The sequence below is a fragment of the Scyliorhinus torazame genome, chromosome 4, assembly GCF_047496885.1.
Source record: "Scyliorhinus torazame isolate Kashiwa2021f chromosome 4, sScyTor2.1, whole genome shotgun sequence".
NCBI classification, from domain to species: domain Eukaryota; kingdom Metazoa; phylum Chordata; class Chondrichthyes; order Carcharhiniformes; family Scyliorhinidae; genus Scyliorhinus; species Scyliorhinus torazame.
In genome coordinates this window covers 59,685,272-59,691,271 of record NC_092710.1, presented here as the reverse complement: position 1 = coordinate 59,691,271, position 6,000 = coordinate 59,685,272, and the positions used below count along the sequence as shown (strand labels likewise).

Below are 6,000 nucleotides of genomic sequence, written 5' to 3'. Positions count from 1 at the left end.
CTAAAAGCTGCCCCAAACCATTATACTTCTTATATGAAGGCTAATATGGTCACCATCTCTAATTCACAGAATATTTTGAATGCCTGGTGTAAGATTATAATATGAATTATACTTTAAGGTTGTACAAGGAACAAATACTGCGTGTCCTTGATAGGTATGTCCCTGTCAGTCAGGGAGGAAATGGCCGTGTGAGGGAACCATGGTTCACAAAAGAGGTAGCAAGGAATGAGCTAAAAAAAAAGGGCTTAGGAGGGGGCATGAGAAGTCCTTGGCGGGTCGTATCAAGGAAAACCCCAAGGCTTTTTACTCTTATGTGAGAAATAAAAGAATGACCAGGGTGAGGTTAGGGCCGGTCAATGACAGTAGTGGGAACTTGTGCATGGAGTCAGAAGAGATAGGAGAGGTGTTGAATGAATACTTTTCTTCAGTGTTCACCAAGGAGAGGGGCTATGGTTTTGAGGATGAGAGTGTGATACAGGCGGGTAGGCTGGTGGAGGTAGATGTTCTGAGGGACGATGTATCAGCAATTTTGAAAAACCTGAGGGTAGACAAGTCCCCTGGACCAAATGGGATATATCCTAGGATTCTTTGGGAGGCAAGGGATGAGATTGCAGAGCCTTTGGCTTTGATCTTTGGGTCCTCACTGTCCACAGGGAAAGTGTCAGAGGACTGGAGATTGGCGAATGTTGTTCCTCTGTTCAAGAAACAGAATAGGAATGACCCTGGTAATTATAGGCCGGTTAATCTTACTTCAGTCGTCAGTAAGTTAATGGAAAAGGTCCTGAGGGATAGGATTAATGATCATTTGGAAAGATGCAGCTTAATCCGGGATAGTCAACATGGATTCATGAAGGGTAAGTCTTGCCTCACAAATTTGATTGAATTCTTTGAGGAGGTAACTAAGTGTGCAGATGAAGGTAGAGCAGTTGATGTTGTATACATGGATTTCAGTAAGGTGTTCGATAAGGTTCCCCATGGTCGGCTCATGAAGAAAGTAAGGAGGTGTGGGATAGAGGGAAATGTGGCCAATTGGATAAGTAACTGCTATCACACAGAAGACAGAGGGTGGTGGTGGATAGAAAATTTTCAGACTGGAGACCAGTTACCAGCGGTGTACCACGGGGATCAGTGCTGGGTCCTCTGCTATTTGTGATTTTTATAAATGACTTGGAGGAGGGGGCTGAAGGGTGGATCAGTAGATTTGCTGATGACACCAAGATTGGTGGAGTAGTGGATGAGGTGGAGGGCTGTTGTAGGCTACAAAGAGACATTGATAGGATGCAGAGCTGGGCTGAAAAATGGCAGATGGAGTTTAACCCTGATAAGTGCGAGGTGATTCACTTTGGTCGGACAAATTTGAATGCGGATTACAGGGTCAACGGCAGGGTTCTGAGGAATGTGGAGGAACAGAGAGATCTTGGGATTTATGTCCACAGATCTCTAAACGTAGCCACACAAGTGGATAGAGCCGTGAAGAAGGCCTAGTGTGTTCGCGTTTATTAACAGGGGGCTTGAGTTTAAGAGCTGTGGGGTTATGCTGCAACTATACAGGACCCTGGTGAGACCACATTTGGAGTATTGTGTGCAGTTCTGGTCACCTCATTATAGGAAGGGGAGGAAGCATTGGAAATGGTGCAAAGGAGATTTACCAGGATGCTGCCTGGTTTGGAGGGTAGGTCTTATGAGAAAAGGTTGAGGGAGCTAGGGCTTTTCTCTTTGGAGAGGAGGAGGATGAGAGGCGACATAATAGAGGTTTATACGATGATGAGGGGGAAAAATAGAGTGGAAGTTCAGAGACTATTTCCTCGGGTGGATGTAGCTGTTACAAGGGGGCATAACTATAAGGTTCGGGGTGGGACGTATAGGAAGGATGTCCGAGGTAGGTTCTTTACTCAGAGAATGGTTAGGGTGTGGAATGGACTGCCTGCTATGATAGTGGAGTCGGACACTTTAGGAACTTTCAAGCGGTTATTGGATAGGCACATGGAGCACACCAGAATGACAGGGAGTAGGATAGCTTGATCTTGGTTACGGCAAAGCTCAGCACAATATCGAGGGCCGAAGGGCCTGCCTGTTCTGTGCTGTATTGTTCTATAAATGTATATTCATGATCAGCATTTATTTTTTCCCCCTATAATTTAGAGTACCCAATTCATTTTTTCCAATTAAGGGGCAATTTAGCGTGGTCCACCCACCTAGCCTGCAAATCTTTGGGTTCTGGGGCGAAACCCACGCAAACACGGGGAGAATGTGCAAAATCCACACGGACAGTGACCCAGAGCTGGGATCGAACCTGGGACCTCGGCTCCGTGAGGCAGCTGTGCTAACCACTGAGCCACCGTGCAGCCCGTTTATTATCATTTCTAAAGGTTATACAGAGTAAATGTACAGCATTAATCACAGATTTCTGATATCACAGACTTTGTTCATTGCTGTTTGCTGCTAGCAAAAAGCATGAATCCAATTGCCTTGACAGATTAACACTCCTGTGATCATTGGCTGTCCTTTGTACGCCTGGCCTCAGGCCTTGAATCAATGGGTCTCACAAACAGCCTTTGGGTTTAATGAAAGCCTCTCAGATAACACGTCTCCTGCAAATGCGACAGGTCCGGGTTCAATTCCCATCTTGGGTCACTGTCTGTGCGAAGGCTGCACCTTCTCCCCGCATCTGCGTGGGTTTCCTCCGTGTGCTCCGGTTTCCTCCCACAAGTCCCAAAAGACTTGTTAGGTGAATTGGACATTCTGAATTCTCCCTCAGTGTACCCGAACAGGCGCGTAGTGTGGCGACAAGGGGATTTTCACAGTAACTTAATTGCAGTGTTAATGTAACCGGGTGCTCCGGTTTCCTCTCACAATCCAAAGACGGGCAGGTTAGGTGGATTGGTCACACGAAATTGCCCTTAGTGTCCAAAAAGGTTAGGAGCCATTTTGGGGGGATAGGGTGGAAGTGACGGCTTAAGTAGATCAGTGCAGACTCGATGGGCCAAATGGCCTCCTTCTGCACTGTATGTTCTATGTACTCTGTCTAGTACTGTTAAGAGTTTTATGGGTTTCTATGAGATCTCCCCTCATTCTTCTGAACTCCAGCAGATACAATCCTAACCATTTCAATCTCTCCACATACGTCAGTCCTGCCATCCCAGGAATCAGTCTGGTAAACCTTCGCTGCACTCTCTCTAGAGCAAGAACATCCTTCCCCAGATAAGGAGACCAAAACTGCACACAATATTGCAGGCGTGGCCTGTATAATTGCAGCAAGACATCCTGTTCCTGCACTCTAAACCTCTCGCAATGAAGGCGAACGTACCATTTGCCTTCTTTACCACCTGTTGTACCTGCATGCTTATCTTCAGTGACTGGTGTATGAGGACACCCAGGTCTTATTGCACAGTCCCCTCTCTTAATTTATAGCCGTTCAGGTAATAATCTGCCTTCCTGTTTTTGCTACCAAAGTGGCTAACCTCATAGTTATCCAAATTATACAGAATCTGCCACTCATTTGCCTACTCACTCAACCTGTCCAAATGATACCAGAGCAACTCTGCATCCTCCCCATTGCTTCCCCCTCCCGCCAATCAACATGAACTTTCATTGGCAGCAAAACGGTGATTGGCAGCCTGCACCGTCGGAAGGCAGCCCCGCCCACACGGCAGCGCGCTCGGGCTTCACGCATTCCAGCCGTTAAACTGCCTGTGCGCGGGACGGCCTGCTCCAGTGACACGTCACAATCCTCCCCCCTGTGAGAGCCCTGAAGATGATGGGCGGCAGGCAGAGAACCGTGAAAGCGGCAATGCGCGTGCGCTCGGCTGGGTTCCCCAGCGCGCGCTTGTTTCAGAGCCACCTTCACCACAGCGACGCCGGCAGAACTCTCCGTTTGTCGGTTTGTGAGCGAAGGTTAGAAATAGCTTCAATATTAATGTTAAAGTCTGAACTGAAAGACCATTTGCAGGATTTAATTCGTGATGATGTGTGATATTATTGTTAGAACATTAAGACAAGGACTAGTTCCTGAATCAACAATGTGCAGAGAAATGGCGAATTTCCGCGTGTGATCAGACATTGTGTAACCCGGGGAGGATGGAGCCAGTGAGATCAGACAGTGTGTAACCCGGGGAGGATGGAGCCAGTGAGATCAGACAGTGTGTAACCCGGGGAGGATGGAGCCAGTGAGATCAGACAGTGTGTAACCCGGGGAGGATGGAGCCAGTGAGATCAGACAGTGTGTAACCCGGGGAGGATGGAGCCAGTGAGATCAGACAGTGTGTAACCCGGGGAGGATGGAGCCAGTGAGATCAGACCGTGTGTAACCCGGGGAGGATGGAGCCAGTGAGATCAGACAGTGTGTAACCCGGGGAGGATGGAGTCAGTGAGATCAGACCGTGTGTAACCCGGGGAGGATGGAGCCAGTGAGATCAGACAGTGTGTAACCCAGGGAGGATGGAGCCAGTGAGATCAGACAGTGTGTAACCCGGGGAGGATGGAGCCAGTGAGATCAGACAGTGTGTAACCCGGGGAGGATGGAGTCATTGAGATCAGACAGTGTGTAACCCGGGGAGGATGGAGCCAGTGAGATCAGACAGTGTGTAACCCGGGGAGGATGGAGCCAGTGAGATCAGACAGTGTGTAACCCGGGGAGGATGGAGCCAGTGAGATCAGACAGTGTGTAACCCGGGGAGGATGGAGCCAGTGAGATCAGACAGTGTGTAACCCGGGGAGGATGGAGCCAGTGAGATCAGACAGTGTGTAACCCGGGGAGGATGGAGTCAGTGAGATCAGACCGTGTGTAACCCGGAGAGGATGGAGCCAGTGAGATCAGACAGTGTGTAACCCGGGGAGGATGGAGCCAGTGAGATCAGACAGTGTGTAACCCGGGGAGGATGGAGTCAGTGAGATCAGACATTGTGTAACCCGGGGAGGATGGAGTCAGTGAGATCAGACAGTGTGTAACCCGGGGAGGATGGAGTCAGTGAGATCAGACAGTGTGTAACCCGGGGAGGATGGAGTCAGTGAGATCAGACAGTGTGTAACCCGGAGAGGATGGAGCCAGTGAGATCAGACAGTGTGTAACCCGGGGAGGATGGAGTCAGTGAGATCAGACAGTGTGTAACCCGGGGAGGATGGAGTCAGTGAGATCAGACCGTGTGTAACCCGGAGAGGATGGAGTCAGTGAGATCAGACAGTGTGTAACCCGGGGAGGATGGAGTCAGTGAGATCAGACAGTGTGTAACCCGGGGAGGATGGAGTCAGTGAGATCAGACAGTGTGTAACCCGGGGAGGATGGAGTCAGTGAGATCAGACAGTGTGTAACCCGGAGAGGATGGAGCCAGTGAGATCAGACAGTGTGTAACCCGGGGAGGATGGAGCCAGTGAGATCAGACAGTGTGTAACCCGGGGAGGATGGAGCCAGTGAGATCAGACAGTGTGTAACCCGGGGAGGATGGAGTCAGTGAGATCAGACCGTGTGTAACCCGGAGAGGATGGAGCCAGTGAGATCAGACAGTGTGTAACCCGGGGAGGATGGAGCCAGTGAGATCCGACAGTGTGTAACCCGGGGAGGATGGAGTCAGTGAGATCAGACATTGTGTAACCCGGGGAGGATGGAGTCAGTGAGATCAGACAGTGTGTAACCCGGGGAGGATGGAGTCAGTGAGATCAGACCGTGTGTAACCCGGGGAGGATGGAGTCAGTGAGATCAGACATTGTGTAACCCGGGGAGGATGGAGCCAGTGAGATCAGACAGTGTGTAACCCGGGGAGGATGGAGCCAGTGAGATCAGACAGTGTGTAACCCGGGGAGGATGGAGTCAGTGAGATCAGACATTGTGTAACCCGGGGAGGATGGAGCCAGTGAGATCAGACAGTGTGTAACCCGGGGAGGATGGAGCCAGTGAGATCAGACAGTGTGTAACCCGGGGAGGATGGAGCCAGTGAGATCAGACAGTGTGTAACCCGGGGAGGATGGAGCCAGTGAGATCAGACAGTGTGTAACCCGGGGAGGATG

General features: G+C 50.1%; 1 protein-coding gene across 3 annotated transcripts in view; it reads left to right on the top strand.

Moving 5' to 3' along the window:
* Positions 1-3,807: 3,807 nt before the first annotated feature.
* LOC140410250 (NACHT, LRR and PYD domains-containing protein 3-like) overlaps positions 3,808-6,000 on the top strand; it is a 107,428-nt gene continuing 105,235 nt past the window's right edge. For all 3 annotated transcript variants that reach the window (XM_072498216.1, XM_072498215.1, XM_072498214.1), the window contains exon 1: positions 3,808-3,894. The gene's annotated coding sequence lies outside the window, so the exon portion shown is untranslated. The remainder of the gene's footprint in view (positions 3,895-6,000) is intronic.